The sequence below is a fragment of the Mastigoproctus giganteus genome, chromosome 5 (assembly GCF_048544385.1).
Source record: "Mastigoproctus giganteus isolate SK-2022 chromosome 5, ASM4854438v1, whole genome shotgun sequence".
Classification (NCBI taxonomy): Eukaryota; Metazoa; Arthropoda; class Arachnida; order Uropygi; family Thelyphonidae; genus Mastigoproctus; species Mastigoproctus giganteus.
The window spans coordinates 29733934-29761455 of NC_143579.1; the positions used below are offsets into that span (position 1 = coordinate 29733934).

At 36.4% G+C, this 27522-nt stretch overlaps 1 protein-coding gene across 1 annotated transcript in view; it reads right to left on the reverse strand.

Annotated features, from left to right (window-relative positions):
- Positions 1-27522, reverse strand: part of LOC150085275 (lachesin-like) — a 214630-nt gene that overhangs the window by 186169 nt on the left and 939 nt on the right. The gene's annotated exons all lie outside the window — the stretch shown is intronic.

Consider the following 27522-nt stretch of genomic DNA (forward strand, 5'->3'; position numbering starts at 1 on the left):
AACACAATGTTTTTGTTGGTAAAGGATAAACTGTCATTTCAGACAAAGAACATCTTGTATGCCAATATACTGAACAACAAAAATAAGGCATAGCGAATTGTTTCTAAACTTTAAACTTTAAATCCACTAGCTACCACACTAATTAACTACCCCTCCGTGCTTATTTACTCACTACTTAAACACGAATGCTAGTTAATCATCTATTTTTAGGCTGATCAGTGGTAACAGACCATTTTACGTTGTGATCAAGTCTCATCAGAAAACTCCTTTCTGTTTATATAAAATTGCATTATGGGAGCACACTTGTTCAAAGTGCTGTTATTCAGAAGTTAAAAAATTCACTTAATATCCAGCTTATGCTGTATTATAATCTGATGTTAATCATTTTTGACTATTTACTGATTATATATTGGTTATTTTAAATGTTTCAATGTCTGAAAAACTAAATAAAAATCAATGTGGTTTGTTTTTAGTAGATGATTGTATAATTACGTTCAACTTTTAATAAGGCGAATCAAGATTATGTACGGTCCTTGTCTGAATTTCATTTATCTCGCTTAATAATTTTCGATTTTTTAATAAAAATTAATAACAATTAAAATAATATTTAATATTTCTGAAGTATAATTGATTATTTTAATTATTCTATATAAACTATATCAAAAATAAATACACCATTTTTAATATATATCAATATGAAAAATTTTGAGTAAATGATTTTATATTTCCGTTTATTTTTTAATATGGTGGATCAAGATCATCCATGATTCTTTGAAAAGACATCGCGAGTTTCTTGTTTGAATTTCAGTTGTGTCTTAAAAATTTCAATTTTTTTAATAAAACTTAATATGAAATAAAATAATTCTTAATTTTTCTAAACTATAATTGATTATTTTAATAAGTTTTTATAAATTATATCATAAAGTAAACACACCATTTTTACCATATATCAAGCTGAAAAAATTTTGAGTTCATGATTGTGTATCCACGTTTTTATATGAAAAATCAAGTTAATCTAAGATTATATGAAAATTTTATTGAGTAGATGATTATATATTTCGGTTTATTATTTTGATATGATGAATCAAATTTATCTGATGGAATGTTCATTTTTAAAGTCTTTCATTTCAGTAGAATCTCTTACTGAAAATAAAGTTCTACGCCCATGAGGATTGTAAATTCTTCCCTCCATAATTGCATATTTCCTTAAATTCGCATACTTAATAAGTAACCTAACAGCTTAAGGGGGGTCCCCTCTCGTTATTTACAGAAACTAGAAGGTTGATTTTTGTTTAATACGAATATCTGTTTTTATTTTGCTTTCATAAAATTGGAAAGCGAGCAACACGTAGTCTAAAAACTGCAAGGGGCGGCTCGCTGTCTGCGTTACATGAAAGTGAAGTAGCTTGGCTAGAAATATCAAGCCGACGCCAGACATTAATTATGTAACATGTGGGGCTCGCCTGTCTCACGTGCAGTAAGGGAGAAATATTGTTCGCTAGTTGTTAGTCGGCGCACAAAAGCGATTGAATATTATATTGTTGGCGTGTGAGGTGGAGTTTTGTTTTCGCTGTCTGCAAATAACAATACATCACTCAAGTAGTTCAAATAGACATGAACTTGTCAGACTTTCAACGGAAACCAGCTGAAATAAATAAAATAAGGCAGAACAGCGTTGGAAACGTTACTTGTCGAGAAGCATGCAATATAATAAACAAGATGCCTTTGACTCGTATTTACAACGATAAATAGAAAAAGGGGAAAGAAGAAATCCTCTTAAAAGAAATTACAGATGCAAAGACATATAGAAGTCTAAAATCTAATAAAAGAGGCCATTTAAATTGTCTGCCAAAATATAAAGGGATTATGGAAGACGGTAATGATTATTTAAGGAAATGTATGTAGATGAGAATTGAGAAGAACTGGAACTTGTTAGAATATGGAAATACTTTGAGCTTCATCAACTCTGAACTGATATTTGCATAGAGAACACAACTAATAACGCAACAGCGGGTGTGGTACAGAATAGAATTAATCTTCTTGTTTATATAATAATCCACGTTCAAGAAAGCATATGGTAATGTACAGTGTCTTGCATAAAGCCTGGGATACTTCTGTAGTTGTAAGAAATTGTATGTCACTAAAATATTCAAATATTTTGGCCTTAAGGTCACTAACGATTATCTCGTTATTTATTTCAAACGTTTACCCGGATGAACACACGAAGACAGCTAAGAGAATTTCACATTTGGAATCTCCTCTTTTCGATCATCTCTGGCTTAAAATCCCTCTACCTCATTGTGTCAAATTCATCTGTTGTCTCTACCGTTCTCCCAACTCCACTAATCACTTGGAGCTCTTTGACTTCCTCTCTTTGCAACTTGACTTTCTCCAGTCCAACTTTCCTAACAGTGAGGTAATTTTCCTTGGTGATTTTAATGTTCACAACTCCAGCTGGCTTCCGTTTTCTAGTCACACCGACCCAGCTGGTCGAAATGCTGAGGCTTTTGCAATTTCTAATGAACTTGCACAGATTGTTCATTTACCTACAAGAATGCCGGAAAATCCTAACCATACAGCCAACACGCTTGATCTTTTTCTCACGAACAACCCTTTTAAGTACACGGTCGAAGTGAGTGGTCCTTTAGGCACCTCAGATCACAACTTGGTGATTGTCTCTTCTGCAATGGAGCCTTTATCTCATGGCTATTCCCAACCTCGTATTGTTTGGCATTACAAGAATGCAAAATGGGATGACCTGCGAGACTTCTTTTCTTCTTTTCCTTGGTCGGATTACTGTTTCAAAACTTCTGATGTCAACGTTTGCTCAGATCGTGTCAGTGAAATTATTCTTGCAGGAATGGAATCCTTTATCCCACACTCCACTTTAAAATCTCGTCCTTTATCTAAACCTTGGTTTTCCAATAAATGTGCTAAGGCTGTTCAAGAGAAGAACGTTGCATATCGTAATTGGCTTTCTTCCAATTCTTCAGTTTCATTTTCTGCCTATACCAGAGTTCGCAACAGTTGTAAATCAATTATTAATCAGTCCAAACTAGATTTTGAACAGGCTAAGAGTAGAAAACTTGCTTCTTGCCATAATGGTAGCCGAGCATTGTGGTCTCTTGCCAAAGCGATTGGCCGCAACTTTTCCCAATCTCTGCTCCCACCTCTGTCCAAACCAGATGGTTCTGTTGTCACTTCAGCCAAGGATAAAGCTGACCTGCTAGCATCTGTTCTCCTGGGTTACTGCTGTTCTTTGTCGCCTTTTTTCACTTTCTTATTCCAAAGGTGTTTTTCCTTCTGCTTGGAAATTTGCTCATATCCAGCCAATTCCTAAAAAGGGTGACAAATCCCTCCCATCCAGTTATCGTCCCATTGCAATTACTTTTACTCTTTCTAAAGTAATGGAGAAATCAATTAACAGTCAACAGTTAAACTATCTAGAAACCTTCCGTCTGATCAACGATCGCCAGTATGGATTCCGTCAGTGTCGATCCACTGGTGATATTCTGGCTTATGTTACCCATTTATGGACTAATTCAATGGAAAGGTTCGGTGAAACACTAGTAGTTGCTCTTGACATCTCAAAGGCTTTTGATCGTGTTTGGCATAAAGGTCTTCTAAACAAGCTTCCATCTTATGGTTTGCCAACTGTTTTTAGTAATTGGTTATCCAGTTTTCTCTTTGATCGCTCACTGAGGGTGATGGTTGATGGCTCTCTGTCTTCTAACTTCTCCACTAATGCCGGTGTCCCCCAAGGTTCAGTTCTTTCCCCCACTCTTTTCCTCTTGTATATCAATGACCTTCTTCCATTGACTGGAAATCCTATCCATAGTTTTGCCGATGAAAGCACATTGCATTCAACTTTCCATTTTGAGAAACCTTGCCCTGCTCAATCAGCTTCAACTTCTCGAAAATCTGCTACCAATTCCTTAAATGCCGATCTTCAGGTAATTCTCCAGTGGGGCAAAAACAACTTAGTTGATTTCAATCCTTCTAAAACTCAGTCTTGTCTTATATCTCGCAAAAAGGATTCTTCTGCTCCTATGCTCATCTTTGGTGACGCTCCGATTTCTAGGTAAGATGATATATCTCTTTTGGGGATCACCCTGACTTCTAATCTCTCTTGGCACAAGCACATTACAAATATTGCTTCCTCTGCATCTAAAAAAACTTGCTTTTCTCTTTCGTTCTCGGTGTTACTTTTCTTCCAAAGAGCTGTTCACTCTGTACAAATCACAAATCTGCCCTATCATGTAATATTGTTCCGACATCTGGGGTGGTGCCCCCAAAACCTCTCTCAGGCTTCTAGATTCAATTATTATCACTAATAGTGACATGCGTAATTACAGAAAGAATTTTGTAGTGGAAAAATTATTGGGTTGGTTTATTATTTGTTTGACAAAAAATCCGTGCTTCAAGGAGATAAAATTAAACTCTGGCCTGGGACCGACTAACTCAGCCACATTCGCCTGATGTCTTTCTATCGAAAGATTATAAAATATATTATATTCTTATTTTATACATATATTATATACAAAACTCTTATTTTATACATTCTTTCGATAGAAAGAATGTATAAAATAAGAAGGGAAAATGTATATCCGGTATATTCTACGATTATGACTTCATTTGTATAAAGATTGCTTGGCTTTTTATACGATCTGTAGCAGAATTTATATATAACAAAACAAAAACAAGATTTGATGATCTGGAATTTTTAAGGAACAAGGAAAGTATTCTAAATTAAATTTTAAATATTGCATTTTCATGTATACATATCTAAGGTCATTCATATTAATGTTATAAGTATTTTTCAATCTTAAAATGTTTAAAAATGTTAATCAGAGCTCTCTGAAAAGAAATAAAACAGTTAATGGTCTCTGTTGTTTGTTCCTAGCCCCTTCGAGTCTAAGATACTTATTGTCTTACGCCTCTCTAGAGAGTTCTCCCTTTAAATTTCATCCCTCCAAGTTATTTATCGCAATTTATAAAAATATGCTAAAATCTTTAAGTTATGTTTAAGAAAAGAACGAAGAACCGGAGGGGAAATTAGCCGGATAAGATATATCGAAAACCTTCCTTCTGTGTCATGGGGACACACGTCATGTTCCTCGGCTTTTACCGACTTTGAAACTAAAGAGTATGCATTGGAAACAAGTTTGCGAATTTCCATTAAGCTAGTTTTCGAAACAAAAGAGAAAAGAAAAGAAAATTATACTGGCAACAACAAAATGCATTACTTCCTGCAAACGGGGAAAAAAAATCTCCTATTCTTTAGATAAAATAGAGTCTTTTTTTCAGTTTTGTTTTCGTAATCAGTGAAGCGAATCACATTGCAAATAGAAGGTTTTCATATAACGTCGATACTGCGAGCTGGTATGCTTAAGATATTACTTTAGCTGAAAACCTCACCTTTAAATGCAAGATGTAGTCACAGCTGAGAAATGCGTCAAACAAGTGGAGTAGAACTGTCATTCTTCATAGCTAAACCTGGCTGGGCAATTCCCTTGGGAAATAAATAACTTTCTTAACGTACATACAGAATCTGCCTCCCTCTCTCTCTCTCACACACGTACAAACACACATACACAGCCTTCGTAAAACGAGGGTGGTTTCTTTTATCCAGCACAAAGAACACTTTATCTTTATTAAACACCTTCCACCATTTTTCAATGTCGGCTACACTTACGCTAAAATGACAACGATTAGCCCTGCTGTTGTAGTCAGCTGGGGTCTTACGTTTAGAGGCAAAGCCTTTAATGTGCAAAGACATCGAGTGACCTTACTAGATTTTTTAATATTTTTTTTGTCGTTCACATAATGAAAATATAGTGTGGTCATTCGTATCTCAATGCACAAAATTATATTTTTTTATTACTTAAATTTTCTTTCTAAACTGTCACGCAAACTTTTATGTGTATTATACTCAAAATCAAAAAAAAGAACAAACAATATTTTTACCATTACTATGCTTTATAAAAACAGGAAGTTGGAAAAACTGCGCGTGCATAATGCGTGTACTTGTCGATATCACCTACACCAAAATAAAATTCGCCTTCACAAGGAGCTGCCTCGATATTACTTCTCATGGATTTTGATAAGCTGAAATCCCAATTTGAAGTCAGATATTGGCTACAACTGCAAATTTAGAAAGGAATGCACTTTACTCTAATTGGAAATTTTAATGAAATTTTAACAAGATATGATAAACGGAGTAATGTTTCCCCGTTTGCTCGTTTGAACAAAAATCTTTTCCATCGTCTCCATTAAATCTTCTCCATCATCTCCAAATCCACCTCCATCATATCCACCAAATCCCTTCCATCATCTCCAAATCTCATCCATCATCTCAAAATCCCATCCATCAACCATCATCTCAAAATCCATCACCATCATCTCTACAAAATCCATCTTCAGTTTATCTATGATAAACGATCTGTTCATTGATTGTTCGTTTTTCATTCTCGTTTTTCATATTGCGACTGAGATTTTGGAAAAAGTTATAATAAATTCTTAATTAATATATTAAAATTGTCTGCTCTGTTTTCCCTAGAAAGTGGTCACCAACTTTCTTTAAGGATTTCCGAACTTCCAGCTCTGATACTTTACATCAGAGTTGTCCAACCCGTGGTCCGCTTGAGGACCATTCCTTCGCACTGTGTGGGCCGCGGCCATTTTCAAATATCTATTTTTTTCCCCAGAATATTACATTTTTCTGCCTTGTTTTTTGTGATGATGTTTTATGTGTCTTTCTCACTACTTATTTAACAACCGACTATTGTCATAACCTATAAAATAAGAATACTATTTAGCTGTCGTGTAATAATTTTTCGTATTTAATTATTAAATGAAATATTAAAATGTAAATATAAATGTTGATAAACAAAAATTAATTCGGTTTTTAAAAGTATGCCAATACTGGTAAGGAACTGCTCTTGCTGCCAGTAGCTTGCTACCTTCAGTATTTTCTCTATTTTATCCACTAGCCAGAAAAGGAACGGCACCTCTGCTTTACGTTTATTTTTCAACCAGCCTCTAAGACTTGACCACAGCTAATGCAGAATATAAAACGTTAACTCACACCTTTATAATTCAGACTGATGATTGATCTGTCTTAGTTTACTTTAAATATTCACCATTTGACCCGGTTTGAAAGGATGTAAATAGTGGCCTTAATTTAAATTTAAGTTTTTCTCTTGTTTGTAGTATAATCCGTTCTGCACAAAACGATCACTATTTATAAACACTGGGAAAATGCTACGAGTTGCCTGAATATTGCACTACTTAAAATAACTAACACTTTTCTTTGTTTGAATACTAAGATACTAATAAACTAAGTTAAGTTAACATTTCGTAAGAAAAGCTCAACCTCAACCTCTCAAAGCATAAACAAAAATCAGACATCAAAAATTTGTTAATAAATAATTATTCTTGATGTTTAAAATATAAAATGCACTAAAATGCAAATCACTATAAAAATATTAAATTTATGAAAATAAAAACCGCTCGTACAACTGAATATGAGTGCTCTTTGAAAAGACATTTATTTATACCCTAATAAATAATATTTATTAAAATATTATAAATAAATAATCTAGAAAAGTAATGCTAATAATAATTTTTTGAAGATGTCATGTTTCCAATGAAAAGTATTCCTAATGCAACTTCACTACTCTCATTTCGGAAACGGAAACAGTAACTTTCGCCAGGAATAAGTAATGCATTACTTCCTGCAAGTTTTTGATTGGTTGGTTGAATTTTTCCCAATTACGCATGCGTCATTTTCCATATTTCCAGCTAGCTATTATTAGGATGTAAATAGAGAGTGTTTCTTTCTGAAATTGCATTTGCTCAACTTGTTGTTTATTTTTGAAGCTTTGTGTACAGCTGGCAGTAAAATTAACTTCATTTTGTGGTCGCTTTGTCTTCGAAATGCCTGGAATAAATGTCTTACGCCTACAGACAGTGATCAATTAACCAACCTCATCCTCTGTGACTAATTCTCAAATTCCTTTGATTAGACTCAAATCCCAATCTGCCCACTCGGGATGGATGCTAATCATCACTTCCACCTACAGTGTTAGGATCTCCACTCGTACGTTTCCATCATCACAAGCATCACTGCGATGGGAGAGGCTAACTGCTATTTATATTATAATGAGCAACGGAAATTATCAGTTGAAAACTTGTGCTCTTTGATGGTTTCACAGTCATGGCCTCCACGAAATGGTAACCATCTTTGGGAATTTGTTACTTTATGAAGTAACCATTTCATAAAGGCGGATTCGGGATAAATTCAGGTACCAGTGGCATTCTTTACAATGATCGCAAGGATACAAAGCTAGATCCAAATATGAGGGATGAGATAATGTTTGGTCTGCAACGAAAAAGCACCGTTTATTTAAATCAGGAAGGAAGAGGAAGAGAAAGAGAAATGAGTAGTTCGATTTTCTTTCTTTGTAAAATGCATAAAATAAACCAAACGTGGGCAAATTAAGTGAGTTTTTTATTACAAATAAAATGTGGTATTTTTAAAATTGTTTCATATATTTAAGAACAAGGAGAAGTAAGTAGAAATGGAGAGAGAGAGAGAGAGAGAGAGGCAGAGAAAGAGAAAGAGCGACAGAAAAAGATAAACAGACAGCAAAAAGAGAGATATAGACAGAGACAGCAAAAAGAGAGATATAGACAGAGACAGCAAAATGAGGGAGACATAAAGAAAGAGATAGACAGAGATAAAGGAAGAGTGAGAGAGACCGACAGAGATAAACACAAAGAGAAAAGATGTAGAGAGAGAAGAGAACAGACAGACAGAGGAAGACAAGGAGAATGGAAGAGGCAGAGGGCGCAAAAAAGGAAAAAGAGAGAAGCAGAAATAAAGAAAGGGAAAATAAGAGAGAGACAGAAAGAAAAAAATAGAAAAGAAGAGAGGGAAAGAGAAAAAGGAGAAAATAAGAGAGAGAGAGAGAGAAAGAGAAAAATGAAATAAGCAAAGAGAAAGAGGAACAGAAGAGAGAAAAATAAAGAGAGGAAGGGAAGAAGATAAAAAGACAGACAACAATCAGAGAGAAAGAGAGCAGAGGGGAAAAGGGAAAAGAAAAGAACAGAGAGACAAAGCGATGAGGAGAGTAGAGGAAAATAGGGAAGAGAAAAGAACAGAGAAAGAGAATATAAAAAAGAGAGAGAAGAGAAGATAACAGAGACCGAATAAGAGAGAAAAGATACAAAGAGAGAGAGAGAGAGAGAGAGAGAGAGAGAGAGAGAGAGAGAGAGAGAGAGAGAGAGAGAGAGAATAGAATAGAAAAGAATATAACAGAGAGAAGAGAAGATAACAAAGAGAGAATAGAATATAACAGAGGAGAGAGAGAGAGAGAGAGAGAGAGAGAGAGAGAGAGAGAGAGAGAGAGAGAGAGAGAGAGAGAGAGAGAGAGAGGGGAATAAAAGAAAAAAGCTAACGATAAAATTGGGAAATCTGTGGGTTTTAATGCTGACAAAATAATGATGCTCAGCTAATCTTAATGCGTAATTATATTTAATAGATGAAGTAACACTGGAAGATGGCGCTCCCGAATGGAGGGGGGGGGGGGTGATCAACTCTTCTGAGAACACCAACTGGCTACCAACACTCTGCTATCGCAGTTTAGCTGACACATTCCTCACAGAGAGCGAAGTTAGGGGAAAACGTAACCGATGGAAATAAAATCAGCGTTTGAAAGGGAAGAAATCTTCGGCCGAAGGAAACCGCACTTGACACCGAAAAAAAATGACGGGTGGAAGCCGAAACGGAAAACGGGATCTCAGATAAGCGGCAGAAAAATGCCAGATGCGAAAGGCCAGCGGATAAAATGAGGCGCAGGAAGCGACAAGACAAATAAGGGAGAGCAGCGCTTCGGGCACGGAACAAGACGCCAAATAAACAAACCCACCAAGCGGTGTTTAATTGAAACAACCTCCGCGCAAGTGGACACGATTAAAGGGCCCTTTCAAAAATGGAACTGCGTTGGACCGCCATCATCCATTTCACCAGCCGCCATGACAACAACCACACCGAACTAAGCTAGCTGTGAGTGCGTGTGTCCCGAGGAAACATATTTCTTTGATCCTTCTTCGTACGTCACCCGAGAACACGCAACACTTTTGATTTATTCTCGTCTGCTTCCATTTCTCAACGAACCCGAGTAGACGCTTTTCCACAAAACGATCGCTGTTTGTCCTCCATTCATTATTCTAGCTCATTGAAACGTGGAGAATCATTTGGCTTATTTCAACCTTAAAGCCAAACCCCAGTAAAAACCCCGGGGGGAGGGAAAGAGGGGAGGGAAAGAGGAGGAATTCTTCCCTTTAGGAATGCAATACCAAGGAAACTCGCTGAACAGTTGCAGTCTAGCACCGCAGAAATAAGAGAATCAAACGCTGAAATTATAACCATCCACATTACGCTACCAAGTTACATATATAGTTGCCTAGCAACAATAAGTTGCTAGGCAACTGTTTCCCTTCGATTATACTTTATATATAATTATTGCACGTATATTTAGTTCTATTAACTATCCATATCTAATGTCTGCAATTCAGGAAACCCTTGGCAACAGATCCCAACTTAACGTCATCATCCTTGGCATCAAGTTCGCCTTTGATTGAGTTATTTTCTGTCCATTCTTAATATAGTATCTCTCACTCTCTCTCTCTCTCTCCAAAAATTATTTCAACGTCAATGGAAATATTCTTCTGATCTTGGCAGGCGTCCTTCAGTCATCCACCAGCAATTTATGCATGACTGCCCCACTTCAACCGAAGTCCCACAAGGAGTTCTATTCATCCTATTGTTTACTCGAGCCGTTCCTGTCCAGTCATCCTGATATTCTGTCATATGTAACAACCTCAAGTTCTGTATCTATTGTAAGGACCCAAAGCAAGTCCTCACCAAATCTGGAGAAGTTATCTAATGTTGATTGAACTTCAGGTCTACTTACACTCAACTGTTGTAGAAATTAGACACACGAAGGCAGCTGAAATGAGATTTACGAAGAAAAAACAGAACAACATCGAGATGAACACTGAAATTGAAAAACGTCAACTCCTATGAAGACGTTGAACTCATCTGGAATGAAAACTTTGCAGCATTTCTCCAGCACTTCAAAGAAACCAAAATGAAAATATTGTGGAAATTACGGTATAAACAAAGCCAAAATGTTCAGGAAATATACTGAACGATGAATGACACCACTTCAAATTTCTTTACATTGAATGCCGGATGGCCAAGTAAAGTTACAGAAGCTACCAAACCATCGCCAAGTCAGTGATGCTCGCTGACCTGCAAGTTATCCCTTGGAAACAATTTTGCTTCCAGTGGACTCACTGCACCAGCAATACCCAATGCAGCTCTAAACTCAATAACCTTAAGTGCTTCGAACACTTTTTTTCTTTCCAGCCAGTACAATACCTCTGTGCAACGTACTCTGCTTAGAACTCACGAAAGATGTGTAAGAGTAAGAAGTACAGGGCCCAAACCTTGTTACAAACGTCTTTCCCCATCCCTCTCTTTTTGCATCTATCTATCTATTCTGTTCTCTATCTCTCTTCAATCTTTCTATTTCTCTCTCTTTCTATTCAGTCTTTCTATTTCTTTCTCTCTCTCTCTCTCTCTATTTAATCTCTCTCTCACTCTTTAATCTTTCTCTCTCTTCAATCATTTCTCTCTTTCTCTCTCTCTCTCTCTCTCTCTATTCAGTCTTTCTATTCAGTCTTTCTATTTCTCTCTCTCTCTCTCTCTCTCTCTCTCTCTCCTCTCTCTCTCTCTCTTCAATCTTTCTTTCTTTCTCTCTGTTCAATCTTTCTCTCCTTGCTATCTTATTCAATCTTTCCTTTTCTTTGTTCAATTCCTCTTTCACTTTAATCTTTCCTTCTCTCTCTCTCTCTCTCTCTCCTCTCTCTCTCTCTCTCTCTCTCTCTCTCTCTCTCTCTCTCTCTCTCAATCTTTCTTTCTTTCTCTCTGTTCAATCTTTCTCTCCTTCTATCTTATTCAATCTTTCCTTTTCTTTGTTCAATTCCTCTTTCACTTTAATCTTTCTTTCTCTCTCTCTCTCTCTCTCTCTCTCTCTCTCTCTCTCTCTCTCTCTCTTCAATCTTTCTTTCTTTCTCTCTGTTCAATCTTTCTCTCCTTCTATCTTATTCAATCTTTCTCTTTTCTTTGTTCAATTCCTCTTTCACTTTAATCTTTTCATTCTCTCTCTCTCTCTCTCTCTCTCTCTCTCTCTTTAATCTTTCTCTCTCTTCAATCATTTTCTCTCTCTCTTTTAATCTTTTCCCTCTCTCTCTTCAATCATTTCTCCTCTCTCTCTCGCTTTAATCCTTTTTCTCTCTGTCTCTTCAATAATTTCTCTCTACTTTAAATCCTTTATTTCTCCCTCTCTTCAATATTTCTTTCTTCTCCAATATTTCTTTCTCTCCAATATTTCTTTCTCTCCTTCTCTTAAATATTTCTTTTTATCTCTCTCTGTTAAATTACTCTCTCACTTTAACTTTCCTTCTCTCCCTCTCTTTAATCTTTTCTCTTTCTCTTTTTTTTCTTTTCAGCCTCTCTCTCTCTCTCTCTCTCTCTCTCTCTCTCTCTTCAAACTTTCTCTATCTGTCTATCCTTTGAAATTAAAAATGTATTACAATTTTCTAGGGAAAACTTCCTTGAAAAAAAAAATAAAATAAATAATAAATAATAATAAATAATAAATAATAAATAATAATAATAAATAAATAATAAATAATAAATAATAATAATAAATAAACAGAAAAATTCCCAAAAATTAGAAACAAAAGCAGATATCGAATTAATTTATAATAAAAAAAATAAACTTAACTTTTAATAACAAAAAAAAATCTCACTTCGAGAACTCCAACACTGAAATTCTTATGAAAAAAAGTGTAAATAATCAAGATCTTTTAAAGCACGCGATATATTTAAAAGACCGACCCACCCTCGAAAGTACTTCTTATTTCTTGACTGAAGAAAACAGCCTTTAAGATGATCCAAAAAAATAAATAAATAAATAAAACCATTAATTCCACTGTTAAGCTGGTGACCTCAGACGTCACTAGAGGGAGCTGCATATCACATTTCCGCTTTCTACAATAAATGTTTGTGTCTACTTTTAGTAATTACTTCTCTTTGCTTTATTAAAAGTGTTTTTTTAAATAAAAGTTATCAGTTTATTAAATACGCCTTCTGACATGTTTATACTGCGAGAATATTTACAAAAGCAAAAAATAAATGAATGAAAGCAAAGCGTGGCAGCATTAATATTAAATACTTAAATGTATAAATTATTATGCATCTGGCAGCTGAAGGAAAGAAAGGTTTACAGTTGCTTGTTTATATAAATGCGAACAGCAATGTGGATTAGCGGGGCCCTCTATTCCAGGGAAACAGAGTAGTGATGGGCAAAGTGACTCGAGTTTTGAAAAATACTTGAAAATAGAAAATTAAAACAACCGAAAGTATCTTCACTTTGAGTATAATATTATTATAAATGGAATCGGTCCTTGATTCTATTGATTGCGCATTAAAAAAAAAAACAGATAGAATGTTTTTTATATTCAAATTAAGAAAATTATTAAATAACGTTAACATTTGTTAATATTAAATTCTATACCAATAATAATAAAATAATTTTTATCAATTTGTAACTCAACTTAGTGTATTTACTATTTTTAATACCTATAGGGATGTATCAGCATCTGTAGCTAGACAGTAACAACGTAGTTGACAGACTGCTGGTGGACAGTGTAGTGTGCACAAAACAAATTAGGACATCGTAACGGATGGCAAATGGAGGTCAAAGGTTAATGTTGATCCCCAGCCCGATGAAAAGAAGGACCATAGAAAAGGACATCCCTTTGTCTGTCTTTGACCCAAATGTTTTCCTGGACAAAGTGGTAGTCCATCCACAACCTCCCACTATGGCAAAACGTTTCGTTCGAATACTGAGCTATTGTCAATACTACTTTGAAGCTTGAAAGGGAGGTGTCGTTTCTTTGTTTTACTATTATTATCCTTTTTTTATTTACTTATATTTCGTAACCACATCTATACCTACATGACTGTGTATTTATCAGAAGGTTCCAATGAGAGTTACATAGTTTTTTGGACATGTATCCTCACTACATCACATTTACACTGCCTCACTTCTCTTTCTTTTCTTTTCTACTCACAAAATTTTATATATCCTTCTCCCCCCCCACCTCACGTAACCTAGCATCCATCTCAACGTCTCCACTATGCCAATCAAATCCTTCTTCTCACATTCTGCTGCATTCCAAGGGATGAACGTCATGCGTCCTTACCCTAATTTTCAGCCCCATATACTGATAATCACACCAGATAAAGATACTGCTTTTCTATGGATCACAGAAATTAAAATTTTTCATTCTTCATCTTAAAACTAGCTTTTACTCTTTTTAACAGCATCTTAGGTAAACTCTAATTTTGTAAGGCCAGGTGTCTTATAGTACGCAGTTGGGTCTAGTTATTTTGCTCTAACTGGAATTATAGAGTATAGATATTTATAACAAGATTTCTTCTCATGATAGTTTCATCTTCATCTTCTTCTTCATCAAGAGGAGTGTTTCCAATGGGTTTCCTCAGCCTACAAGTTATTTTTGGTAGGAATTCTTTTCCGCCATAAAGTGCGGTTCAAGATGTCTTGGTCAGTTAAACCTCGGGCTGTCTTGCACTCCCGTACTCCATCCATCCATGTCCTCCTAGGTCTTCCTCTTATCCTTCTTCTAGGAGGCATCCATTCCAGGATAGCCTTTGGATATCTGGTTTCTTGCATCTGTTTTACATGCCCATACCATGTTAAACGCTTTTCTTTGATAGTGTCAATAATATTGATATTTTAAATATCTATAAATAAATTTAATTTTTTATGTGTTTGAGTCTTCGAAAAAGGTGTATTTTTTTGGAATCAAGAGATGCAATTAATGGTTCAGTTTATTGTTAACTATTGCGACCTTTTTACTTCCGAACTAGGTTCCCTTAATGTTGTCTCAACCTACAAAATACTAGAAGAAACCCCAAAGGACAAGTACCCGAGTTTCTTCTTTGTTTTTAGAACGACTTTAAGCAAGTCACCAGAGATCCACAAATGTGTTTAGTTCAAAGAATAAAAAAAAAGAGTAACGAACGAGAAAATCGTTTCTTCTTCGCTCTTTCTGGAATAGGATATTGTTTCAACGCAACTAACAAGGACAGAGAAGCTTAAAGAAGCCAGTGGAAAGTTCCCCATTTGCGAGAGATCAGAAAGGTGGTGGTCACCCCCCCCCTTCTTAACGATCCATAGATTATAGTGGTGGATTACCGACAAGCTTTTCAACCTGCGACAGAGATTAACTCACATCAAAAAAATTGGGCTGTTCTCAGGTTATCTGTACGATAGGAGAGAATATTTAAAATAAAACTTTTTGTAGGCAAAGTACATTTTTGAAAATAGTAGTTTTTAAAAATATATTTTTTTCTAATTATAATTTAATTTGTGTTCAATTATTTTATTGTCTATTTTTTTAGTTTTTATAAAATATAAGATGTATGACAGTTTGATTAAAAGAAACAAGGAAGACAGAACAGACACGGATGGAGGAGAGATGTAAAAGGATTGAATATCTGCAAAATTAGCATAACGAACATCTAGTCCACAAAGAAGTAAAGGACCTATGCAACATCAGAGAAGACTGTGCAAGGGGCCACATTCTGGATAAAAACAACAGGGAATTTGTGGACAAGCAACAGAAAAAGAATAGATGGCAAGAATATCTGAGAAGATGACAGACAACTAGGAAATGACAACAACAAAACAGAAGGTGAACATCAAGACTTTCTGATGGAAGAACTGGAGCAAGCGATTAAGTCAATGAACAATAACAAATTAATCGGCATTGATAACATCCCAGCCGAAATGCTCAAATACCTGGGAATAAGAGGAAACAACAGCTCCTCAATATTTCCAATAATATCCTCGATGGAGGGAAACTACCCCTTGACTTTCTGAGATCCATCTTTATTCCCATACCAAAAAAGACAAGAGCAGAAAAATGTGCAGATCAGCGCACAATAAGCCTCACAAGCCACTCCATGAAAGTCCTCTTGAAGATGATTCTATACAGAATTGAAGACAAGTTTCAAGAACAAATTGGAAAAGATCAGATGGGTTTTAAAAAATGGGTTAGCACAAGACAAGCAATATTTTCTCTAAATATACTGGCAGGAAGATCAATTGAACACCAGCAGAACCTATTTGTCAGCTTCATTGACTTCAACAAGACATTCGATTGCTTGAAACATGATATCCTCTTCCAGCTCTTGAACAATCTAAACATCAATCCCAATGAATTAAAGATACTACGGTTACTATACCTTGAGCAGGAAGCGACAATCACTGTAGATGGAGAAAACACAGATTGGGTACAAATTCAGAAAGGAGTGAGGCAAGGATGCATGTTGTCTTCTTTGCTGAAGCCATTAAAGATCTAATACATTTGTACAAGATTCTAAAGAAGGAATTACTGTTAATGGTTCAGTTATCAGTAATCTGCGATATGCAGATGATACTGTCGTCATCGCAACGTCAGAGGAAAAGCTAGAAACACTCCTCAACAAAGTGGTAACACCCAGTGAACAGATAGGCTTAACAATTAATGCCAAAAAAGACGAAAACTATGGCCATAAGCGAAAACACCTCGCCTAGATTCAAAATACGCTGTGGCAACTCTTTCATCATCGAGCAAGTGAGTAGCTTTAAATATCTAGGGAAGATCTTCACAAATAATAATGACCAAGGTACATAAATTAGAAGCAGAATTGGTATGACCAAAGAGGTATTTAAGATTTTCAAAAAAGATATTGAATGGCCAAATGCTACACATGGAGCACTCTCCTATATGGATGTGAGACCTGAGTCATGCGGAAGGCAGAAATCAGGAAACTGGAAGCCTTCGAGATGTTGACACCCAGAAGAAAGCTCAAAATTTCGTGGGCAGATCGGGTCACCAATGAGCAGGTCCTTAAGAGGGCAAGGATCACAAGGACACTACTAACTACAATTGCAAAGACTGCCTACCTCGGGCATATTATAAGATTCCCACAATATCACTTGCAGAGAATAATCCTGTAAGAGAAGATTAAAGGCAAAAGAGCAAAAGGAAGACCAAGGAAAAAGTGGCTTGATAATATTAAAGAATGGTCAGGGGGGTCTTACGACACAAGAACTATTTCACAAAGCAAGAGACAGAGTTGGCTGGAAAATGTTGGTCTCCAACGTTCAAACTGAACACGGAACTTGAAGAAGAAGAACTAGTTGGGCGTGGTTATTCAAATCACAGTAAGGAACGTCAACAACTGCGCATGGCGTTTTCATATTCAAGAATAAAGATTTAAATTATTCAAAATGGTCTCCCTGTTTCTACGATCACACTGTTTCGACTTTTTCTTGTTAGTACGAAACTTCAAAAAAAAATTATTCTTTCATCTGTGGTATTCCTTGATTAATTTAAATTTTTTTTCACATTATAGTAACCCAGTTGCAGAGCAGCGAACTTGCCATGATAAAGAGATCTATAAACATAAAGGCAGAACGTGGAATCTCCCTCTTTCCCCCCTTTACTTTACAATCTTCCTCCCCTTTTGCTTTTATCTACCTGGTGTGTAGGGTTTCTATTAAAACAGGCTGTGTGATAAATGGTTTTTGCCTTCCAATTAATTGGTTTTTCCAGTCCACAGTAGCTAAGTTTTAATATTTTCCACGGCTTGTTTGGGCAAACGCTGTCACCCACACGTTTAAAATTGCCAACCCTGATTATTGATGGTTTCTATCTATTCCGTCCCTTACTCATACCCAGTAGTTCATTCCAACGTCAGTCTATTGACATGTCGTCAATAATTTACGATATTCCTAAAATGACCTCTGATCTTTGATGCTTAGGGGAAAAAAATAAATAAAACCTTCGTTTCGTATTTTGCTAATTATTTTTTAGGAAATAAATGAATTTCTCCATTGGAGAACATATTCATAAGTGGTGGAACCTGTACTTCCACTACGTTTGTGACTTAACTTTTAGATACAAATTATTAAATCAAAGCTAACAAACAGTGTTCTACAGTTTGGCGTGTGCAAATGCAAATGGGCAACATGTTTTACCATCGTTGGTGATTGCGAAATCCAAGAATCCACAATATAAAGCGCAGAAAAATGCTTGGATGAATTCCATTTTTTGGATTGGTTTAGCCAAGATTTTATTCCAAGTGTGAAGAGGCATCGAGAAAATGAGGGTAAAGATGGTAAAGTTTTGTTGATTATCGATAATGCACCATCCCGTCCTCCTCTTGAAAAAGTGAATTCAACTGATGAGAACTTCATTGTCAGGTTTTTACCATCAAATGTTACAGCCCTGCTGCAGCCAATGGCACAAACTTTGGAGTACTGCCGAAGAGATGGTCATGTACAAGATTTGAATGAAGGAGTAGGTGAGCTTGTAAGTTTATTTCAAGGGATTCCCGAGTTGTGTGGGCAAGATGATGCAGAGGCATGGTTAAACAACTATGCTGATGATCCTGGTTATCATATTTTAATTGAAGAAGAAATTGTTGCAGTAGTCCACAATGAAGAATGGGCTGACTTTAACCAAGGTGATTTTGATGGCAAACAGGAAGCGGGTCCACTCACGTGGAGGCCTTCACTGCGCTAGAAACTGCAATGGCATGGTGTGAGCAACAGTGTGATTGCAGTTCTACGGAGACGCTGCTATTAGAGAGGAGGATGAGAGACCTCGTCGAAAAAAAAAAGAAAAAGACAACTGGGTATTATCACGATGTTTGATTATCCGAACTATTTGATTAACCGAACCAGCCTTGATCCCAATTAGTTCGGATAATCGACGTTCTACTGTATTAAGAATTTTATTATTATATTGTGTAAACTCAATAATGTGTGAAACAAGACAGCTTTCCATTTTATAAATGCGTAATTGAAGACAAATGGCAGATAACAACAGTTTCTATGAAAGACAAATAAACGATCAAGATTAAAGGTCACAACTTACGGTGTTAAATGTAATAATAGTTAATACGCGTCCGTGCCTCTTCTCCGAACTGTAATTACTCGTATGAACGGCAGGAACTGAGGCGTCCCTATATTTCTAAGTCCTTTCATTCTGAACGCTGGGAGATTGCCTTAGGCCACTTTATCGCGTGACCTTTCTGGTTAGCGGACCTCCAACTATAATTTCCGATTGTAAGACAGGTGTTCTGAAGTTAGCCGAGGACGGTATGCCATGGTTCTGATATTCACCACCCCGGATGGAGGGGGATGGGTGAGGGGGGGAGGTAGACGGACGACGTCCAATCGAGGTCGTGTCAAACGTCGCTTGAACGAATAGCCGCTGCAAATAGTCGATTTTACGCGGTTGACATGCATCGACCATGGAGCGGAAATGTGCCAGCAAGGAAAGTTCATTTCCGCCCAGTTTGGCATCGATGCGTGCGCTTGGGGGGAAAGGGAAGGGGGTCCTGGGTTCAGAAAGCTAATAACAAGAAATCAGATGTTAGGGTGGTTTCTCTTAGTCGCCGCTAGATGAAGCTGACACGTTTGAAGAGAACAGTTCTTTGAAGTTGTTGAATTTAAAGAGGTCTATTGGGTTTTGGTTAATGATAAGATGGATTTTTCTTGGGGGGGGAGGGGTTCTTTGGGGATTTGGAACTTGTTTTACACAATAGGTGTTGCTGTTCATAAGATGGTGTCCAGAATTGATTTTGTGGATTTGTGTATGCAATTGTAATGGTTCTAGCTCAAAAGGCAGCTTTCGATGGCGTATGAAATAGTTGAAAACAATATTATTCGAGCATTCTCTTTGAAAGCTTTCTCGTGCGTTTTTCCATGCTTTGCGTTGTTTAGCGAAGAGAGTTTTGTGTGAGACGAAGGAGGGTGAACTTCCAGTGGCATTTGATCGTTGGGAGATTGCTGTTCGCCTTTATGTATATATACAGAATCGAAAAGAGAGCGATTCGTTGTTTACTACCCAGAATGCCTAAGTTGGCAGTTCCTTCTTCTCGCGATCAACTTTCTAAGTCTCTTGAGAAAGTATTATCTTCTGGTGAAGAAATGTAATGCATATGAGATAAGAGGGGAGGGATTTATGTCGGTTGGATTGCAGTGATGCAAACAGCGTGATGTGGAAAGTACGCACGAGAAAATGTAAACGTGGTGTAGTATTAAGTAAGTCCTAATAAAGGACATCAGAATCAGGCAAACAATTATCAGTTATAAAGGAGAAGAGTAAAAAAATGAAAGAGATTGAAAAAAGAAAGAAATAAAGAGAAAGAAGCAAAGATAGATAGAGAAAGAGAAAGGCAGAAACGAAAAAAGAGAAAGAAATATGAAAAAGAAAGAAGGATTGAAGAAAATAAAATCAAAGGCAGAAAGATAGACAGCAAAAGAAAGAAAGGAGAAAGAGGGAGGCAGGTAGACGTGAGAGAGAGAAGAGAGACTGAAGAAAGAGAAATGGAGAGAAAAGAAAGAGAGATAGGAAGAAAGCAAAATAAAAGAGAGGTAGAGACACAGATAAAAGAGAAGAGGACAGAGAGAGAGAGAGAGAGAGAGAGAGAGGTGGCAGAAACTAAAAAGAGAAAGAAATATGGATAAGAAAGAGAACGATTGAATAAAAAGAAAATCAGTGGCAGTAAGAGACACAGAAAATAAAGAAAAGAGAAAGGGGAAGGCAGGCAGACATGACAGAGACACAAGAAAGAGAAATGGAGAGAAAATAAAGAGAGAACGAAAGGGAAGGCAAAGTAAATGAAAGGAAGAGGTACAGATAAAAGAGAGAACGACAGATAAAGAGAAGATGAAGGTAGGTAGACAGAAAAGAAAGAAAAGAGAAAGGAGAAGGCAGGCAGACATGAAAGAGAAATGGAAAGAAAAGAAAGACAGAAAGAGAGATAGAAAGAAAGGCAAAAAAAAGAAAGGCAGATAAGAGACAGAACGACAGAGGGAGAGAAGATGGAGGTAGATAAATAGAAAAGAAAGAGATAGATTACACAAAACTAAGGATAGAGAGAAGACAGAAATGGGGGCAGAGAGAGTGAGGCAATAGACAAGAAGGAGAGACTGAAATGCAGCAAAGAAAGAAGGATGGAAGAAAAATAAACACAGAGAGAGAGAGAGAGAGAGAGAGAGAGAGAGAAAGCTTTTCACCGGTTCTTCGCTATTTATGTGATTGAGTGCACGCTGTCAGCACTGCAGAATGAAGCTGATTATGCGAAACATCAACCAACGATGGCGTACCCTTCTCCAAACATCAGCAATGATTCCAGCCGAAGCGTGACATCGCACGCAAATACCCCCCCCCCACATCTCTTCATTTAGGGGAACGCGACAAGACAGCCCCTTAAGTGAGCGAAGATGCTTTCGTACGATCCCCCCCCCCCACTACATCCGAGGATTCGCAGATTAACCAACACAAACGCAAAATTGAAAAGTTGTTATCGAAATAGTTGATCGACGTCGTAATCCATCCTTCGGAGCCGCAAATCACCTACGGAAAGACAAGAATTTGTTTACACCCCCTACTCCCCCCCTCGGTTCAATCTACATAACACTGAGTAGCGGCTTCAAATTGACATTCAATTGTATCTCTGATTGCGCGCGGTGCAACGTGGGACATAACTCTTTTCCAATACACCAACGTCCAATCGGATTTCTTCTTTCTCTCCGAATAAGCAAAAGTGGATTAATGGCTAAATCCATATCCGCAAATCCCAAACGATGTAATTAAAAATCCTCGCGCAAATATCCCTACTTAATCTGTCTCTCTCTTTATTTATCCGAAAAATCAATCAATCTGTGTCTCCAACCAGCATCCTCTACCCACACCCAAACCAAATAAATATGATGATGAGATAGAGATGGAATTGTGGACAAATAAAAAGCGAGTCCTTTTCCATTTGAAGATCATACAAATTTGCATACTTTATATATATATCTCTCTCTCTCTCTCTCTCTCCTTTATCTAAGAAATAGGGCCGGTGCAGCGAAAAGAAGAACGAACTCAACTCTACCTGGCAAATAATGTAACTACAACCAGTCCCGCATACATCCATCCATCCATCCAAAAAAAAAAAAAAAAAAAAGAATTCAAATATTTGCCTGCAGTTTGATGGAGAAATTCGCGAAGGATATTGAACAAAGAGATAAAAAAGGGGCCCCGCGTTTCCCCTACGATAATGTAAATTCAGTGGTCGAAGAGAGTGCCATGAGAAATATTTGAGGCATTAATAATATTCGAATTAAAAGTGGTTGGTGAGGGGGAAATACGGGTTGTTAGAAACAAGAGAGTAGCAAAATCGTGGGACGTCGTAACTTGCAAACAAATACAAAAAAATCATCGGAGCGGAAATGGTTTGAAAGCGGACGCAGTTATTTTTACGAAGTATTCGGTGATTGGAATATTTTTTATTGAGAAGGCGAACTGTTTGTATGAGTCCCCGATATTAAATAGAAAATAGGGTTTTTGCATTAGAATAATTTAAAAATCATCCGAAAATTTAATATTAGCAAAGATAGATGCGTGCATGGACACAGGAGAGGAAAAAGTTGTAGATGTAGGGGGTTTACAACATTATGGGGGCCAGTATTGGTCTTTCTAGAGGGGGCTTGATGGAGCCTTTCCTTTTTTCCTGGTTATCCCTAAAAGGTGTCAGTGTATAACTGTTTCTAACTGCGTCTGTTTACTGGATGAAAAACCAGGATTTCTAAGAGGGAGTAAAAATCATCCAACCCTCTCCTGAGACCACCTAACTCAGCCATGTTGGGAAAAGGGGGCTTGATAGAAGCTTTTCTTTTTTCTGGTTTTGTTTTCGCTAAAAGGCATATATATTCTTCTGTCTGTTTGACTGATGAAAAACCCGAATTTCTAAGAGAAGAAAACCATCAACCTTCTCCTGAGACCGCCTAACTCTGCCACGTTGAGAAAAAGCATTTAAAAGAAATTCTTCGCTTCATTAACAGGATTCGAACGGGGTAATTTTGCATTTGGTGTGACAGGATGGCGATTTTAAAAACTACGACCCATAAGGGCTACGCAAATCAGTGCAAAATTAATCAAAGAAAAGGTTCATTGAGATGAACCAATTAACAGGATCTCTATTTTTCATTTCCTATTGTAGGAAACTCTCTAGACCACGTCTTTCCTCATACAGTTCCGCTTCTGCCGATCTCACCATTAGAGTTGCCTTAGAGTTGCCCCTTTTTGGACTCGTTCAAGAAGCTCAATGCATTTTTTTCAGATGAGGTCCCCATACCTGGACAGTATTCCAAATGTGGTCTTATTTACCTTATACAGTAGGGTTATGAACTCCCTATCTCTACAGGACATCGTTCTGTCCCTTTCCTCCTCCTCCTCCACTGAAATCGTAATGAGCATCTTCTGATTCGGTTTCCAACCGGCGCTATAGTGTCTATTGAAAGAAGTTAGGAGTAGTCTATTGTCGTGGATGGGTTAAGTATGCGAGTAAGTTTCCGTGGAGATTTTGTGGAAGTTGGAAATGAAGTCCAAGTCCCCAATAGGGAAAACGCTCTGACCGAGTGAGGCGCTTTCAAATATCTGTTGTATTTGTTGTTGTGTTGCGTTTTCTGTTGTATTCACTGTGTTGTTTTGCATTGTCATTGTTTTCATCTTTTGTTTTTGTTGTGATCTTTTACTGCTTTAAAAAAATATATTTTGCGTCTATTGTTGCGATTTTTTGTTGTTTTACACCATTGTACATTATTTTGTGTTGTTTTGCATTGTATCTATTTATTTGTTGCACATGTCCTGTTTATTTGCATGCAATGTTTGTTGTTGTATTTGTTGTGTATATTCTGTTGACTTGTATTATATCTGCTCTATTTGTTCTGCATTTTCTCATGTTTAGTTTTTTTTCTGTACTCTGTGTTGTTTTGCATTGTTATCCTTTCTATTTGCTGTGCATTTTAAATTGCTGCGCACCCACCTATGTGTGTTTTGCACTGTTATTCATCATCTGCTGTGTTTTGCACTGTTATTCAGTATCTGCTGTGTTTTGTATTGTTATTTCACTGCAATTCAGCTTTGTGCATTTTTATTACACTGCGTATGTCTACATTGTAGTTATTTGCACTGCATTTATGTGCATTGTACATATTCGTATTGTGTGTCTATGAATTCTTTTTGTTTTTAGATGATTGCGCATTTTTGTATTCTTCGTTTTTGTTACTGTACTGCATCATTTTGTGTTTGGACATTTGTTATGCACTGTTTTGCATTGCAATTTCGTCTATTTTCTATATTGGCTAAAGTTGTTCTTTATGGTCTTCTTCCTTGTTTATTAAACCATCGTTGCTACAGTTTCCTTTAAGGAAAACGAATCTATACTTTAAATAAACTTTCTGCTATTTAAATTCAACAAATAAAAGCTCATTCTTACACAGATAACTTTTAATATTAATAAAATTCTAATAAAATATTCAAATGATCGTAAGTTCTTTAGAGAGCACACGCAATAATGATTAGCTATCTTTGGCAGGGGGAGGGGATGTGAAACACTTTCTTGGAGGAGTCTTGGATAATGGGTCATCGTGATGCGCGTCAAATATTTTATCACAACGTATGCTGCGAATGTTAATGCACTCCTAGGATATTTTAACTGGGGAAAATTGAAGGGAATTTCTAAGTTAAGAATGACTAAGTGTGGATCGCCACCTCCTCCCTCATCAGCGAGCAATCAATAACTGACATAAAGGGAAGACTGCCTACTGCATACGCCACAGAAATTAGTGCGAAAATCTTACAGAGAAGCAAATGACTCCTAATTATTCCAACTTCCCTTTCACTTTTGATCATACTTAATTAACGCTCTAACAAGACGCTACAATCACGATGGAAAATGCTTCATTTAGCTTAAATTAAATTAATTAGGAAATTTTTTTCTTTAAGAAGCTATTTTAATTTAATATTTTACTGAAAACGCTTAGTAATCATCAACGGATGTATTTCTGAAATGGTTTATTTCTCTGACAACAAAGAGACTGAATTCTATTTGATGCCAGAGGGATCAGTTGGTTAAAAGGGGTCTGGGCAAGGATTCCCCATCTAAGCTACTGTACTAATAACCATATTCTCACACACAAGCATACTTTTCTATGGTCCAGCGAACTTTATAAATGTGTATCCAAACGTAAATCGCCATTTGGGGCTGTCTCGCTCCAAATACATCTTTAATACGAATTCCGTTTAAGATTAAACTGCGTTGTTTACCTAGCAGGATAATCGATTTAATAATTCATAATCTTTCTGCGCATTTGTAGTCCATACACAATTACATTTTCACTAAAAGCCAGTTTAACTTCGCTTCAAATTCAGAGCAGGTCTTTAAAATATATGGACCCATTTGTACAAGGCTTTATTTATTTAAATTTGTAAATAGATAGGTAAATAGATACTGAGAACTACGGGGATAGTTTGATCATTCAGTCTAGACAACATAACGGCAGATAGGTATTAACGTGATTAGCAGGTACACTGCCATCGGCGCAGTGTTCATAACTTAGGTACGTATTAAGAAGGAAGGATCTCTGAAAATTAGATATCGTTAAGGAACTGAAAACACAGATATAGTTAGTTTATCTCAAAAGCTTTCCGAAGCTTATAAGTTTCCTTATTTTTAATTAAAAGATGTTCAAAAGAAAATCATAGACAGATGGTCCAGGCACTTCGGAGAAACACAGAATTAGAAATTGTATAATTCAGACCTTGGGAGTTTAGTTGGAATAAAGAGGATATGTCATGGTCTCTCTATCCCTGTATGTTTGTTTTTTTTCTTCTCGTATAGAAAGTAACAACTGAGAGAAGCTCACCAGAGATCTAGAGTTGGTAAAATGTCGCGTACAGTTTCAAAGGAGATTTTGAAATGTGACAGCGTAAGTGGGCATTTTTATATGACGCCCTTGGACATGAACAGTCTATCTGTTTTCTCCAAAATGCCGCTATGGATTCTTACTACATTCCCACATTCTACTTCGATCTTTAATGGTTCTTTTTATACCTTGAAACGGTTTAAAATAACCGGATGAATTCGGTTCACTACCAAGAAAGATAATTCTGTTTTTTTTTTTTGAATAATTATTTACTATAGTTTGGAAACCATTGTCGATTAATCTAATATTAAATAATATTAATTAAGATTTAACATTAAGTACTAAAATTAAAGTGATAAAAGGCGTAGTATTAATTTCACAGGGATTCTTAGCATCCAACTCCCCTCTCATCTTCATAATCACGATTCATCTACAGCCTTGATTATAAGAGTATGGAAAAAGATGATCGACCCTTCGTGTCCGAAAAATGTACAGTTGGCAAATACATTATATAATACACAGAGAGATAGATGGAATAAATGATCAGCAGAGAGAGAGCTGAACTAATTTGATGGATAGATACATAAATAGAAAGAAAGAGAATAAAAGAGCGATAAAGAAAGAAAGACAGAGAGATAAGTAACAAAAGATGGATAAATATGAATAGCAATTTTTATTTATAATGCATTCATACTTTTCTGTTACTTTTACAACGTAGCTCGATGCTATTCTGTTATCTCTTGTCTAAGAAAAGAAGCAAGATCCGAAATACCTTATTTATTACTACAGCTAGTAAGAAGTACTCCCAGCTAGTAAAATGATTAGATATTTTCAACCTATTGTGCCCTATTCATTTCTTTCACATCTGCGATGCACTTCTAATACAGTGGGTTTTGTATATTAAAGAAAGCATTTTCTATTACAAAACTTGCAATACAGAGCTCGTATTATATTCATCTAGGTAAAGAACACCCCGACTTTGCATTCGCTCTTTCCTTCTTCACACAGCCGGAAACTTAGTGCATGGTAGCGACCCGTTTTTGCACGGAGAACTTTCACATTTCGCTACCGCTGAGGATATAAAAACCCATTTCTTTTGTATTGGTCGGTTGGTAACACAATATCAGGATCTGATATTTTTTGTTAGGTTTTTCGCGTGTCGCAAGAAAAGAAAAAAAAAATTACTCAATACATTTGGCTAAGCTAAACTTAATCTTTTATCTCTGTCCTCTATTTTATCCATTGTGAAACAGTTCCTTTCTTTTCGAATAGAATGTCTTTGGTAATGACAAATATGTCAACTCATGATGTGCATAGGTCTTTGTAATGCGACGTATTGTTTTTAAAATACTCCATTGCACACAAAGAGTTTGTGTACAGCATCCTCTCGAAACGTATTAACTATTACTTTGGTCGTTTAATAAAAATAAAACGTTTTATTTAGAAGCATTAAATGGATCAGCTACAATGCTGAAGACGTTGAAATAGTTCAGCATATTTCGGAGTGAAAAAAATATATTTCTTCAATCATGATTGTGAGGAATAAAGGAATACAATATACTCTAAAAATACACTGGTCTTCTACTAACGATCAATAAAATGT